Raw genomic sequence first — 16,770 nt, forward strand, 5'->3', positions numbered from 1 at the left:
TAATTCTGTGGCTATCTGGCTGCCCTTTTCCTTGAAAAACCCTATTTTTCCTGGGCTTATTTCCCTGACATTTTTTTTTTTTTTAATCAGGTACTGAGTTGTTTTTATTCATGGGTGAATGAAGGTATGTTTCAATTGTATGTGTTGGTGCTATGTTATTCCCTGGGAAATATTAGCTCATGTTTGTACTGGACAATGCAACAATATAATACAACAATTCAATACCTTGCAAGGGTGACAAATATTGATTTTACTTCATTGTATTTTATTTTAGAGTGTCCTTTTCTTGTGGGCAGGCACAGCTGTGTAATAATCTTGCTGTCTAATGAACATTTTTGATGTGCCACACCAGTGAGGAATAATTACACATTTTTGTTGAATTTTGCCTGACCGCTGTTTTTGACTAATTTTTGGGTGCGGAATCCAAAACTCATCTCAGTTTTTTTGAGCTCTAGAATCCCCATTTTCTTTAAAAATATGAAATACATTTATACGTACAACACTAAGTAAAACACTCAAAGTGAATAATTAAAAGCTTTGAAATCTAAAAAAAAACAAAAAACAAAACCCTGCATAAAACAAAATACAACTTGCAATGGAAAATGCAAATGGTTACAAGGTTAAGAGAAAGGCCAGCGCTAATCCTCTTAATTGCTCCGATGCTAGCTTCTGTTTGCAGATATTAGATACTGACCTATTAGGAGCCACACACACCTCTCACTGCGTTGTCTCCATTGTGACTGCACAAACAAGGGCCACATAGCTGTAGATTAGTTCGATCACAATAAATTGGAAAGACGAAAGTTAATCAGTGGAATTTTCCTTCTCTTGTAAGATATGGGGGGTGGGGGGGGGGATCTGCCATGCTAGAAAAACCTGACTGCAATTTTTGAATCAGCATAACAATTTTTAGGTTTAATCAGCGTAAAATTTAACAAAACCAATTCCCCCCACCCCCAAAAAAATTGTTCCCCAATGTTATTCAGGCAAAGAGGTGCTCACTAATACACATTTAGATAGATTTGTAAACAATATTTGGGAGAAATAGGCCATTTGTCTACTTCGGAAAAGTCTTACATCTATGAGTTAAGCTCATGGAAAATCAGAACAAAACCAATTATGGTGTTTATATTATTGTTCACTATGCATCGTAGCTAATAATATTGTTTACAATCATCCCAAAGGTGTTTTGTGGCTATGTAATTCAGTGATAGCAAAATGCTACCACACCAAACTCATCCACGCGTTTGTTGACCAAATTCAGTGGGGCACAACTACTTGGAAGCACAACATTAAATATGTGGGCAGTTTAAGTATTATTCCCTCACCCCTGATTGATCAATTAATTACACTACTGTACTTGTTTGACAGCTATGTCCTGTCTATAGTGTGCTTCTGTTCCCGACTTTCCATGAGACAATATTCAAAGAGCACCCGGAATCAACGCATTTCTTTTGAATGTTACAGGAAATAAACTTGTCAGATAGTTGGCCGCCTATGTGTCTCTTCCTCTGCAAGTTCATCTTATAATCACTTTGCATGCCTGAATACCATCTCCTGTAGTCAAGAAATACCCGGGTTAGTCAAGTATGACATACTTGCACACGCACAAACACACGCACGCGCACACAACCAGACACACACACCCTACTCTGCCATTATGCCTGCCAGATGCCTGCCAGGGGCACTTTTCTTCTTTTGTGATGCACACCCTCGCTGCACCCTGTTATTACCTTTGACTGTAATTTGCACCTCAGCTCCAATCAAGTTTTTACTTTCTGTAGGGAAAAGACAACACTTTTCAACAATCCCATTTTACTACTGCATACATGTCTGCCAGGGTAATCTATTTTGGCTTTTGGCCTGGCTTCCCGGGATGTTCTCACAGCATTTTCTTACCGATCATAAAGGCCTGTGACGTTGCCAAAAAGCTGTCTGGACCTTCTAAAAGAACCGAAATTGTTTATCGTCTGCTGGAGGATGAGTCGAAATTTGGAAATACCACCAAAACTCAATCAAAGAATTCATTTGTGGTTACATCATTTGGTTGTCCTTATTGTTGGTGAATTAAGTGCTATCCAGGTCTCAGTATTGGATGTTTTATGATCTTTAATGCTTTTGAGGAATTTATGAGAAAATGCTAAATTATGACATTTACTGTATATGCTCATGGGTAGACTAAAGTATTCTTCTGGGGCAGGGAGGAAATTGAAGCCAAGTCACCCTCCAATTGTTTTCTCATTATTGTCAATTTAGGTGTCTCAGAAACATGGTTGCTGATTCCAACCTTGTTGTCCTCATGTATCACAGTAAGTTGGTCTACTATGTTATTCCTTTTGGGAGCAAAATCGATTGAATGAATTATAAATTTGAAATATAAATAAAATAAAGAAAGCTTTATTTATTGATGTCTTTTTATTGCTCACTGTGATGCTGACTAGAATATCTAAATGCATGTACTGGTACACCGTATATAGACAGGGAGGGAACAAATAATTTATATGATCTTTCTCTTGGACATTGATGACATTAACAGTGAAATACAGTACAGTGAAGACATAAGATATATTTACATCTCTGATATTAACTACTTCAATAATTGTCAGTTATGGTATCCATCCATCCATCCATCCATTATCTGATCGGCTTGTCCTCACTAGGGTCACGGGCATGTGTTCGGAATTTTTGGGTAGCAAATATTATTAGCCGTTACAGTATTTGGATGAGTTTTTCACCTCAAGACCAAAATTAGAAATGTAAAGTACAATACATAAAGCATGGTACATATAATGCACGTTCGGGTAGACATCTATTCAATAGTGCACTCCAGTTTGCTGCTCCTTTTTGAGTCGTCATCTGCTGTTTTTTTTTTTTTTTTTAACTTGAGAATTCTAATCCTCTTCAGTTCTCCGGCACTACTCTAGTTAAGCGTGACAGAAATGATGACAAGGTAAATCAGTCACACTGTCCTTTGCACCACTGACTGAGACAAGATAAGGAAGTGAAAATATCAGTTTACACTCGCTTGCCTTACACAGCAATGGGCCTCTACACGTAAAAGCTGCAGAGCAAAAAATAATTTCATGTTTGCCAGAATGCGTTGAGGCAGGTCACATGCTGTTTTGAGAATATTGTTAACCTCTGTATGCTTTTGTACGCTGAAATAGTCCAGTTGTACACTGAGTGTCTGAGTCGCCATTCAGAGTAAACAAAAACAACGAGCATCGGTTATTTGAATAACACAATTTGAATAAGTGTAAATTGATCTAGTTTAAATAGATTTTTTTTCCTGTTCGCAACGCTTACATTTTTGAAAAGACATGAACTGAATTTTATGAAAGCGTTGGGGATTCATAAAAATATATGACCCTGCATGCATGCAACTACACTTACTTCTCAGTAAGATAATGGAGAAAATGCATAGGCTTGTGTTGATCTCACAGCAATCTAACAAAGAATAATATCAAAACATCTACAGGTACTCTACACACTCTTTATGTATTTGGGAATCTTGAATGCAGAAGGACTATCCCTGGTCAGTTCTCCCTGTGAATTCCAAGCCTAGTAGGTACGTGCGAGCCGCTCACAGGCCCATGTAGCTGCACCAGCTTCCTTTTCAATTTGCACATATTGCACCTCTCTGGGTGTCAGGCCCCAAGAGATGTACACAACAGGTCTCCACTTTATAACACTGATTGTATCCGGATCCCCTTCAAATCCTTTTGCGATAATGTCCATGGAATTTCACTCTTTCGGCAGCAAACTTACGTTTTTCATTGAGAATGAGGTCGGCTTTTTCACCCTTTTTGAGTCTTTCCCGGAGCCTTTTTGTCACGCTGTGATTTATCTTTTCAAAGGACCGCATGGCACATGGCACCCTCAGTCACTGCAATGATTTGTGAAATTCTTAGCTGAAAATGTTCAGGCGATGATGAGATACCAAAGGGGAGTCTCTGAAAACAGTCTCTTCCAAAAGGCCAATGAATGTCATTAAAGGCTGTGATTCATGAGGCAAAGGAACATGCCAAAACCCAGACGTTGCATCCAACTTTGAGAAGACTTCGAGAAGACTTTTGCCCCTGCCAACTGTGCCAGTGTGTCATGACACACTGTCATTCAGTCGGTTCATGTTGTTTGGGGACCACGATCATTCGTGCACACCACTCAATCGGCTCCTCAATTCTTCTTATTACCCCGAGTGCCTCCATCCTGTCCAACTCTCCTCTAACTTAGTCGTTCCTTGATAATGGGACCCTCAGTGGGGCTGAGGAACCCTAAGGAACTGCCCCATCCTTCAGCTTTTATCCCATAATTTCCTCATAACTTTACGAGGAAAACTTGGGAACATAGCTTTGTACAGGTGGCTCTTGTTTGGTTTCACTTCTTGAACTGAGCCTACCCGTTTAATCAGGTCTAGTTTTATTAAAGCTGGTAGACCCATCAGTGGCATCACGAGGATTTTCACCACATTAAGATTCGGATTTGCTTCCTTCCTTTTCCGTTTTGATGGATGCACTCACAAGTCCCAAACCATGGAGTGGACTGTTATCTGGACCTTTGAATCTTCTGGGAGGTTTTATCAATATTTCATGCAAGCTGGAGTACAGTGGAGCTGGAATGGCTGCAACAGATGCCCTTGCATCTCGTTTGAATGTTATCTTCTCTCCATTCATGCTGATGTCTTTTAGCCACACCTCATCTGTTTCTTTTGCGTCCACTCTCTGGATCTGCAAACTGCCACAAAATGGCAGCTCTTTTTTACACTTGCAACATTCAGCTTCTTTGTCTACGCACTCCTACCATTGGTGTCATGGAGTTCGATCTCACCTCTTACATTTTTGTTCTTGGAACGTTTTATTCACTGATTTCAGTTTACCAGTTGATTTGCTGCAGCCTGTGTGGGGGCACCCGTATGTGCTGCATTCACCCTGTATTCAAATGTATGGCATCCACACAAGCACCTTTAATGTCTGGATGTACCCCTTGCATCGGCTGTTGTTTTCTCACTTCTTCCTGCTGCCTGACCTAAATTATTGTTTTAGCCAGAGTCATGTTAGGGCACTGGTGTCAAACTCATTTTTGTCGCGGACCGCATTGTAGTTACAGTTTCCCTTGGGGGCCCGTTATAAATTTTGGGGAACTATATAAATGTTTAATCGCCTCCACATATTACATACACAACACACAACAAATTGATGGATAACTAGTTTTAAAATCAGAAGTCAAGAATAACTGCTGTTGTTGGGGAAAACATATGACAATTTGAAATTTTGGTTCAGACATTACCAAGCATCATGGAATTTGACATACTTGATTTGCTTTCGCGGGCCACATAAAATGATGTGGCGGGCTAGATCTGGCCCCTGGGCCTTGACTTTGACACCTGCGGGTTAGGGTCTAACTGAAGCCTCTCTGACAGCTTGGACATTTTTATGGCAAATACTATGCAGTCCCTTATCAATTCGTCCTTTCAATGGACCGAGTTTGCAGTCTTAACAGAGTGTATCCACTTCTGTAACAATGTTCTCTGCCAGCTCTCCCTGCTTTTGCTGTCTTCTATTGAACTTGACACGTTGGTATGTAACATTATGCTACCCCACAAAATATGCGTCAAAGGCTTTTGTTACCCCCGCTTAGACGGCCTTCTGTTGATCGGTTTGTGGAAATGTGCTGTGAATGTCATTGCTCTTAGTTAATGTGATAGTTAATCTGATCTGCTACAATGTTATTTATTTATTTATTTATTTTTATTGTTGTATTTTTTGTCCAGAATTTTGGAGCAAAAGTGCAGATTTCGCTCTCGTTGTTCAGGTTGAATTTGGATCTTTGAAGGAAGGTCCTAATGATAGCTGTCATAAAAGCTGTGGGTAGAATGTCAGAGAGTAGTGATAAATTAATAATGTTAAGAACAGAAGGTCCTAGGATTGGAAAGAGCTCTTAAACATTTCCAAGAGAATGTCGAGCACATATCTTGTCTGTTCTGCCTCACCAAGGAGTTGTGTGAGTCTTTCAAGGGGGACTCCTTCAAGGTAGGGGACTGACCATACTATCTACTGAAGTAATCACTTATATATGTTATAAGTTTAGCTTAAAACTATGTATCGCAGACAGACAGACTTTGACTAGAAACCTCACTCTGAGCCTTGCAATATGACCGCCAGTTGAACCTTATGAGGTGACTTTAATTTGAACTGCCTTGGCAACAGAAAATACTGTTAACACCTTTCGTGAACAGAGACCACACAAGTACGTAGGCGTGTTTGATGGCTAGACTGTAGTTTTGCACTTACAGCAGTTTTCCATCCAGAACATTAAGATAACTCCTGAGAAATGTAAAAGCATCTATCATCATGTTTTATAAGAACACGATATCAGGAATACCGGAGCATGAAAATAATTAAAAAACCAAGGACACTCAAACCGACACACCGAAACCGAAAGGTGATGCCCATAACAGGAAAAGATAATACCCATAAGGAGATACGCCCCGCTTAGAAGATATAAGATTCGTGTAGGGAATTTGTGGGCAGAGCATTTGTGTCTTGACCACAACACTTGTTTGTTTCACACTTGTGCCCTGAACGTTCAGTAAAACTTCTTGCAAGAACTTCTCCATTTCCAGCCTCTGATTTTCGCACCTCAACTCAGCCCGAATCAAACGAACACACGGAGGACCTGGGGGGGGGAGGATGGTGAAGGGATCCCGCCGTGTCCACCACAGCACGCTCCCCCGGCTTGCTCGCCTCCGACACTACCCTAGGACCCAGCCACCCATATTATTCCCACTAAATGAAGGGTTTAACTGCTTTTGAGGGAAACGTGTCTTTACTCTTTCCCTAATGAGATAGATTTTTGAGTGGAAAAAACATTGCATTAACTATTTGCTCACGAGGGGAAAGAAGGGTTGGGTGAGCTGTTGTGTCCCATAACGTGAGTAGAATGATTGTGTTCCAATGGTACTTTGTTCCAACTGCGGTAACAGGAGTACACCTTCACTTGACAGATGCTTTGGGACATTGTCGTAACATTGTATAACACTATAGCATACAACCATGTGTTACATGAGCATCACTACTGTATCAAATACGTATTTCGGTTTTGCATTCTTGTGTCTGCAATTAAAAGTGGTATCAGAAACTTCCAACTGTTCATTTATGCACAACCTAAATACCATCGGCAGCTAAAGCATGTCATTTGGTAACCTCCACTTTTCGTTGTGTATATGACTATATAAATATATGCATTGTGCAAAAGCAAAATAAAAAAAAACAAAACAAAACAAAACAGATTAAGTCTGATTCAAATAAACACAGCGGCCCAGTGGGCGACTGGTTAGCACGTTGACCTCACAGTGCAGAGGTACTGGGTTCAATTCCAGCTCCGGCCTCCCTTTGGGGAGTTTGCATGTTCTCCATGGGCCCGCGTGGGTTTTTTTCTGGGTGCTCCAGTTTCCTCCCACATTCCAAAAAAAACATGCATAGCAGGCTGATTTAACACTCTAAATTGTCCCTAGGTGTGAGTGTGGGCATGGATGGTTGTTCGTCTCTGTGTGCCCTGCGATTGGCTGGCAACCGGTTCAGGGTGTCCCCCGCCTACTGCCCGAAGACAGCTGGGATAGGCTCCAGCACCCCCCGCGACCCTTGTGAGGATAAGCGGATCAGAAAATGTATGGATGGATGGAGGAAATAAACACAACTCTTTAGCATCATAAATGTATGAAGTAAGAAATACTGATAAGATACATTTCTGTCTTAAATTGCTAATTTCTTCCTGGTAATGAACATAATCAGTGGTTGAAATTATGTTGCATGCAGATCACTACTGATTGCACGTCACATGCAATGTATCCTGAAGTTCTCAGTACCAGGCTTAAGAAATAAACTGCTTCAGTCGAGCATTTAGATAGGAGACAGCCAATCTTGACCCTCCTGCTGTGTCTTGGAAAATGTATTTTTTTTAGATGAACAATTTTACTCAGGATAAAAATGTGGGTGTGAATGTGTAGCCTGGATTTGTTTCTTCTTAAAAGCTGCAGAAGCAAAGGTCACTGTGAGGGGGAAAAAGAAAGTTTATAGAGCTGCGTGTGTGTGTGTGTGTGTGTGTGTGTGTGTGTGTGCGCGCGCGCGTGTGTGTGTGTGCGCATGTGTGTGTGTGTGTGTGTTTAGGTATTATGCAAATTTGTGACAATAGGCATTCATGGTAAAAATAGCAACAAAAAGGTAATAAAAGCCCATCATGTATGGGGAGTCTTTTAGTTGATGACGTTGTTTTCAGAAGTTACAACTCTTATAATATCTATACTATTATAAAACACTACTAAGATTTATAAAAACACAATTACACTTACCTTTACTCCCACTCAATTTGACTGACTAAATTACATTAAAGTAATGTAAGTTGGTTACAAGTCGCAGATGGTGTAGTGCTACATTCGCCTGACTTGTGAGTGGGCAGCGTGGGATCGGTTCCCACTCGGTGACGGTGTGGATGTGGATGTGAATAAAGTTGTTCATATCTATATGTGCCCTGCGTCTGACTGGTGACAAGTTCAGGGTGGAGTCCGCCTTCTGCCCAAAGTTAGCTGGGATAGGCTCCAGCACCCACCACGACCCTGTTCAGGATAAGCGGTGTTGAAAATGGATGGATGGAAGTTGGTTACTGTTAATTATTTTTGGATCACATTGTTGAAGAGTTTGAATTCACTTCAGGTCACTTGTGGAAATCACAACAGTGGCACAGTTGAATGTTGCACTTTGAATAATTGTACACAGTCTGGCCCTTACAATTACCGTATTGGCCCGAATACAAGACGGCCCTGATTATAAGACGACCCCCTCTTTTTCAAGACTCAAGTTTGAAAAAAGACTTTTTGAACACAAAATTAATATTTATACAGAAAATAATTACAGTACATCTGAAACAAACAATTATAACAATATATTTGAGAGAAAAAGCATGTTATTTTGTCTCATTCAAATCTAAAGTGCAATCACATTCGTAAATAAATGGCTTCTGGTTTTTGAAATGTAAATTACATCATAACTTCTCCTCAGCTGCCGGTTAACTTGGCCGATCTTCGACCCTCTTTTCTCCAGACTGTCACTACGTTTCTCCATTTTCTGTTATCTCTTCTATTATTTTCTTCTCTTTTCCTTCTTACTGCTATTTTTTATTTTTCTTCTTCGTGCTACCGCTATTTTTATTTTTATTCTTCGTGGCAGGGGTTTACTTTGTTCTGGGGAGTCAAGTTCAGCATTCGCTTCATTGATATCTGGCGCCATCTAGCGTCGTGAATGGGTATAATGTCTAGACCCCGAATATAAGACGACCCCCACTTTTTGAGTCTTATTTCAATGCAAAAAAACACCGTCTTATATTCGGGCCAATACATTAGCTAAAGATGTATTGTAGACAAAATAAGTCACTTTAAAAATGAGCAGACATATTTATCGATTCAATGTGTACAGATTGAGTCCAGACGGTAGGCATATCTGCTTTCAAACAGATTCCTCCCCAAATCCAATTTTTAGGGCTTCACACTGTTTTGAGTAAGTGTCTAAATGGGACAGTATTGACCCATCTGACATGTTGCTGTCGTACAGCATGTGTAGTGCTTGACATCACCGCTCCGCAGTTTGATGGCCGCCGTACAAACCTCAACCCGCCCTGTCGACAATCACGTTCAGGCACACGATGGCCGCTATTTGCACTGTCCACCCCCGAATCGATGAATGTGTTTCGGTGCGTGATGGCCGCAGTCCGCCTCTTCTCCCCCGCCCACTATCGACAATTACGTGTTGTCGCGTGACGGCCGCAGACTGCACCACCCCCAGCGAAAAAATGTTCCTGGGCCGAATTTTGATCCCACACATCCCTGGTTTAGGAGCGAATTCCTCATCACTATCGGATTCTCCACTATCACCCAGACAGCTCCCGTTACTGTCCACAGGAGGAGCCTTGGTCCAAGGTCATCCACCTCACTTTGTTTATAGATAAATGCTGTATTCATTTGTAGGTGTACAGAAAAAAATAATCAACAGACATGACATTTTATTTAACTCAACATGTTATTTTTTTATAGTTATTACATATGCTAACTGCAGAGGCCATCTTTAAATAAAATGTGTGTGAATGTGGAATGCTGTCTAGACACATCTCACTTTATAAAGAAGGATGCTGCGCTCTCTTTTATGTAATTTGTGAACTAGTGCCGGCTGAGCCAGTGACCAGGTAAATTAGAGACAGATGTTTTTTTTAACTTGAATTCGTGTGTTTGTCTGTTTAAGTGCCCGCTGCCCCTCCTCACCGTTTCTCCCGCTCCTCAGCTGCTTGCTAGACCCTCTCTTAGCAGTGACTTGGCTTTAATTTGGTGCAGATTTAAACCATTTAAAACTATCAGTAAGGTGGATCAATTGATTTCAAGCAACTTCACTGGAATCCTGCTGTGAGTTGGAAAGGCTCTACTCACCGATGATTCTCAGTAACCCTCTAGAGACTCATATTATCCTTGACATCTCTCAACTCATCGGCGAGGTTTATTTTTCCTGCCTATGGACTTGTGCAACAATTTGATGGCGAGCTACACAAGCACCGCTGCAAAGTGATACTGATGAACTGAAGTAAAACAAATCGCCTAAAATAATGTTTTTCAAAATTTTCAAAGCCTCGAAAAGAAATTGTCACCACACACACACACACACACACACACACACGCACGCACACACACGCACACACACACGCACACTCAAGCAGGAGGAAGGGATTAAGATGATACATACATATTTACTTGGATCATTTTACAGTAATAATAAAGCCTCAGGATGCTCCTGCCACATTTGAAAAAGTGAATGCAAATTTGAAAGGTATGCCACTGATAATAAATTCATCGGCACATGTATATACATTTATGTATAACATTTATTGAATATTATCAGTTAGTATTTTGGGTCTCACACACATTGGGTATATAAATGAATGACATGGAAGGTGACCTAAAACCTTATTTCAGGAATTACCGATGAATGAGTCTTCAAGAGAAAAATATTCTCCAGGACAAGGATAAACATTACCTTCTTCTATCTAGGCAGTGTTCATGTTGGTGCTGCAGTCCTCCTCTTGTCCAGCCCATTGTAAGTGTACTCTCAAGTACTTGTACTGTTTCAACATGTCACTTGGCTCCCCCATGACAGTGGTGGTCCTGATCCACAACAGTCCATAACTACTTCCTTACTTGTTGTTGAAGACTAGACTATTCCTGCAACACCAGCCCACCTACGTCACGGTCTACCTGCTTTCTGTTCTCCTTCCACGGCCCATCACCACTGCAGTCATCACAGAAAATCTGCAGGTGGCACTGCAGTTGTTTTGACAGTCTGAGGCTTCCCAGGTGACTAGATAAGACAGTCACTTGATTTCTAAGACCAGATTAAGTCTTTTTAATTCTTATCATCATCTAGCAACAAAGTGAGCCTAGCCGTACATCCATTTCGAGGTTCACGGTTGAATCTTGACGCTAGCTTTTGTATGTGTCTTGTGCCTGTTCTCACTCTGCTTGCGTGTTTTTTTGAGAAGATACTTCATCTTCCATCCATATTACATGCATGTTTGACGAGGACTCTCAATAGTCCAAAGGTGGTGAGTGTGAGGGCTTATTTGTCTATTTGTGCCCTGGCGTCCACCCATTACCATCAAAGGTAATGGGTCGATGTACTTTCTATTTTCATTTGACCTCAACACTGAATATTTGCTTAGTAAATCTTCTCCGCTGGCTAAGAGTGGCATATCATTCAATTTTCTCCTTTTTCTGGTAGTATTAGAGCTTTTTGTGCTACGGTGGTGATGTTTGATGGATACAAAAGACAGCTGGGCCGTGTAGAGAATATGGAAAAGACCAAAACTCTTAAAATTCTTTTGATGGACCACTTTAAAAAAAAAAAAAAAGGAGGAAGGGATTTTATGTGTAGGTGTTGAATAGAGATGACATTTATCTTCACTCCTGACGGATGAATACCTCTGCACAGAAAGTTTCACATCCGCCACCCCACTTCTCTTTCCTTTTCTCTTTCTTGTTTCACACACTTGAGAAAATAATGAGAGCATTTTATTTAGTTCAAGGTGTGAACTCAATGCATTGCACCACACAGGAGTGCAAAAAAGGGCCGAGCTAAAACATCATGATTTATTCATCAATTTTGACACCTTCTCCATAGGTGAGGGTCTAATGCTCATGCCACATATTTTGAGATACATGGCGCTTCAGAGGTTCTTCTACTCATAGTTTGGGGTGAAATGAAGCTTTTTTTTAAAAATACTGTCATGGGCAAAAAGGAAGCTTACTTTACTGGAAGTCACTATGTTTCATTTTCCTTACTTTATTCAATTTCTACTCCGATTGGCTGGCAACCAGTTCGGGGTGTACTCCGCCTACTGCCCGAAGACAGCTGGGATCGTCTCCAGCACGCCCGTGACCCTCGTGAACATAAGCGGATGGATGGATTCCATTTCTAAACTACGTGTTGTTTTCTCGGATGTGTGCATGCGTACACATGTGTGTTATATGGCATGGAGTGTAGGAAGCAGGAAGAACATTTTTGCTGCAGATTGGCTATCGCGACGCCATGCAGCTTCAAGTTCAAATTGTCAAAGGCGTGAAAATTGATGAATCAATAAATTTGTCGGTGCTCACCCCCACTTGGGTCTCATCAGTCACATCTTCCACGCCATCTGCGCCACACTTCACTGAATCGCGCCTATCTGTGTATTGACTTAATGGACCCTATTTTCATAGACAGCCTCCCGTGTGCTCGGGGTAAAAACAGGCGCATCTTAATTTTCGTTCTCTAGTCTACCGTGTTTGCGAGAGACACGACTTTCTGCGTGGTCCGGCAGACACGGCTGCCACGCCCCCAATGCATCTGGCAATTTGGTGACAGAAAGTAGACTGCACTCGGAGTAAAAACGGGCACATCTTAATTCGTGTCGAAGCAATACCAGTTTATTTTGTGTGTAGTGGAATTTGCTAGACACGCTGCACTTTGTGCTACACTTGTGCTGGGCCAAAAAATAATGGCAAATATGTAATCGTACCATGAGAAACACTCAACTCGGGGTCTATGTGATGACAGCATAAATCTCTCCACTCTTGATTTTTCTCAGCGCTTATTTCATCCTTTCTAATCTGACATATCTCCTGTGTCACAGTTTTACCTCCTCTTTTCTCCTTTCTCTTTTATTTTTCCTCATTCAAAGTGATCGTCAACGTACTGATTCCATCTACTCAGCACCTTTATCCTATGGACATGTACCCTTATCAGTGCATGTCTTTTTGTCTTTTCTTTCTTAACTATTACCATTTGATCTGCTGCTGTACCTTTAGTCTTTTCCCTTTTCTCACCTGCGGAGTCATCCCACACGCTATGATGTGAATCAGTCTAGCTTCACTCTCTCCTGTAAACACCTTGGTCTTCTATTGCTGGGGTTGCATCATTTATAGAGAATATAGTCCACCTGTGTGCACCTGCCTCTGCTCTTGTGTGTCATCTTTTAATTTAAAAAGTAAATGGCCATTTTGTTCATATATAATGCCTATTTCTGTGTTTGTGTTACAGCTGTACCCCTTGTGTGTGTTTGTGTGGGCAGGGAGATGCGGGGTGATTCCTTCAGTTACTTGAGCATTAGGGGTGCGTTCGCAAATAATCTCTTCGCGCTGGTTCACTGCGACCGTTTGGAAACTAGAATCTATCCATCCATTTTCCGATCCGCTTATCCTCACAAGGGTCGCGGGGCGTTCTGGAGCATATCCCAACTGTCTTCGGGCAGCAGGCGGGGGACAACCTGAACCGCTTGCCAGCCAATCCCAGGGCACACCGAGACAACCATTCGCGCTTACACTCACAACTCGGGACAATTTGGAGTGTTCAATCAGCCTGCCATGCATGTTTCTGGAATGTGGGAGGAAACCAGAGTACCTGGAGAAAATCCACGCAGGAAAGGGAGAACATGCAAACTCCATACAGGGAGGCCAGAGCTGGAATCGAACCTGATACCTCTGCACTGTGAGGCAGACACGCTAACCAGTCGACCACCGGGCTGCGGAAACTCGAATGTTGCTCAAATTTGTCGTTTTGCTATTAAGAGTGCACCAAAAAAACGGCGCAAGGCGCTCGTAACTCCGACTGATGACACGGTGCGCCACTACTGGCTGCATTCGAATATTTGAGTGGGTGGTCTCAAGCTCTCTCGGGGGTGGATTGGGAGTTGGTGGTGGCTGAGTACACAAAAATCTATTGGCTCATATTCATTTATTGATGTCAAACAAAAGTCTAAAAGGAAAAAAAAAGGGCATCACTTTTTCAACACTTTTGACCATGAGGGATGTGTATTTTAGGAATGACATCGTTACAGCTATAATCTTGTTCCGTTTTGATTGGCACAGTCAGAGTTTGTATGTTGTCATCATGACTGAAATTTGCAAGCGGGTAGAACTGCACTGTCTCATCCAGAAATATGACTATTTAGTTCTGTAGTTAACTTCGCAACTTAAATGATCAAAACATTCTATAGAACTCATGCATTGCAGTCCTTCACAGAGCATTTTGAAGCATTGCACTTACGGTAATATGGCATCTCTTGCTTGACTCAATTCAGCACTTGAAAGTTAGACAAGGTACACATGCGAGTAACAAATACTGTGCAGACAGGTTGACAGGATCGGCAATTACCTGTGCAGTAACACAAAAGAAAGACAAGGTAAGGAGGCGATAAGACAAGGAAGAAGACAAAGGATTCAGGCAAAGGATGAAATTGGAAGGGAAAATGACACAGAAAGCGTGAATGGCTGAGGGGGGTCATGGAGAAGAAATGGAGTCGAAGCATGCCTGATCGGATGAGAGGTGAAACGTGTTGCAAGAAAACTACAACATACCATTTGCGATTTATTCAATCCCTTGAGAAGTCAAAGTTGATTTTGTTATTTTATTGTTTTATTTGGATCGACATACAACATGCAAAATCAAACATGACAGCACAACACAAAGACAACACATAGATCATCTCTGCCCGCAGTTACCCACCCCTCCCCAACCAGTCACATACAAACATAAAACTCCATAACAGAACAGAACTGAGTGGTTACATCAAAACATAAATACGAGATCATCCATACACAGACTGTAACTACCCTACAGAATAAGTCATTAACGTCTAATTTTATTAATATATACATGGTAATACATATGCATGCACAAACAAAACAAGCAAAAAACAGTTATTCCAATTTCCTTCACTAGTGTGAGAACATGAAAGTATAGAATCTCGATATTTCAAAAGCTATACTTTGTATTATGAGCATGTAAGTATTGTTTTGAATACAAAAGAAAATTAAGAAATATCATTTCCAGATAAACTGTAGCCAGTGAGAATACCTTCTGTATTTTGGCGTAAACCAATCAAGCGATTTGTATTTCATACATAATCCGTAATCTGTCATATATGGAGACAGAAGAGATAAGGTTCAATAGTGAAGGAATGTTAAGTGTAGTGTGTATTGTTGGGATTTAAAGGTAGTGTACCTCAGGGCAATGTGTTTCAGAATAAATAATAAATGACCTTAATTAAACTAAAAAAAGGGTAGAAGGCTACCTTTGATTTATGAACAGTCCTTTTTCTTTTTCTACTCCTGGGTCGATATGCTTCAACTCTTGTATCATAGTATACAGCGCATGCAAAACATATTCGCATATTGCATCACTTTATCAACTTTTTGTTTTTAAGCCTTATTCCAAAATCAATACATTTATTTCTTACTCTAAATCAGGCATGTCCAGCTTCGGACCTCGAGGGAATTTGTCCTGCCTGTTTTTTACGTGTCCCTCCTGCAACACACCTGATTCAAATGATCAGCTCATCCGTCATCTGTGAAGACGCCTCAAAACGATCCTGATCATTCGAGTCAGGTGTGTTGCAGGAGGGACACGTCTAAAACATGTAGAACAGGGGCCCTCGAGGACCGAGTTTTGACATCCCTGCTCTAAATTTTACACATAAAGCCACATAATGACAAGAGATGGGCATTCCGTGAACGTAACGGTCCGTCCCAAATGGACACACATTTTGGGGAGGGAGCTCGAGAAATTTTTTAAAAAGCACGGAAGTGGGTTTTCGTCTGACCCTATAATCCTCCCTAACCAGGTCAAGTACCTACGGGCATCCATTCCACTAATGACTGACAGAAACATGCCGAGCCTGTTTCACGTGTGTAATCGGCCAATACAGTACTTCTGACCCAATGTGAAATATCACGACGCACCGCTTGGCTCATGCATGTTCTCCGTGTTTGTATGCGGGACAGAGTGACTTCACTTTGCTTCAAGCGGACAACAGAAGGAGCACTTGTCCTCTGTCCAAAAAAGTTGACACATCTTCAGTCAGTCTGGTGACGACAGTGGTTGTGTTGGCAGCTAAATGCTATCTTGGTTGACACTTAGACAATTAATCATTCAATCCAGCCAGTTAAGATAGTTGACTGTGTTTTATGCCTCTCAGTTCCGTCCTACACCATATACATGTGTGTGTATACGTGTGTGTGTGTGTGTGTGTGTGTGTGTGTGTGTGTGTGTGTTTTACTTTATTTGGCTGCGTCTGCTCATTCATGCGCGTGCGTGGGACGTATTTGGTACGTTTTCGATGCCCACGGAAGGCAGCCAAAAGTTCATTTGAACCTGCTCGAGTGAAATGGGCTAAGAACAAAAATTGCCTTGGAACGCTCCAAAC

Source organism: Hippocampus comes, unplaced genomic scaffold (assembly GCF_001891065.2).
Source record: "Hippocampus comes isolate QL1 unplaced genomic scaffold, H_comes_QL1_v1.1 scaffold234, whole genome shotgun sequence".
In the NCBI taxonomy this organism is placed as follows: Eukaryota; Metazoa; Chordata; class Actinopteri; order Syngnathiformes; family Syngnathidae; genus Hippocampus; species Hippocampus comes.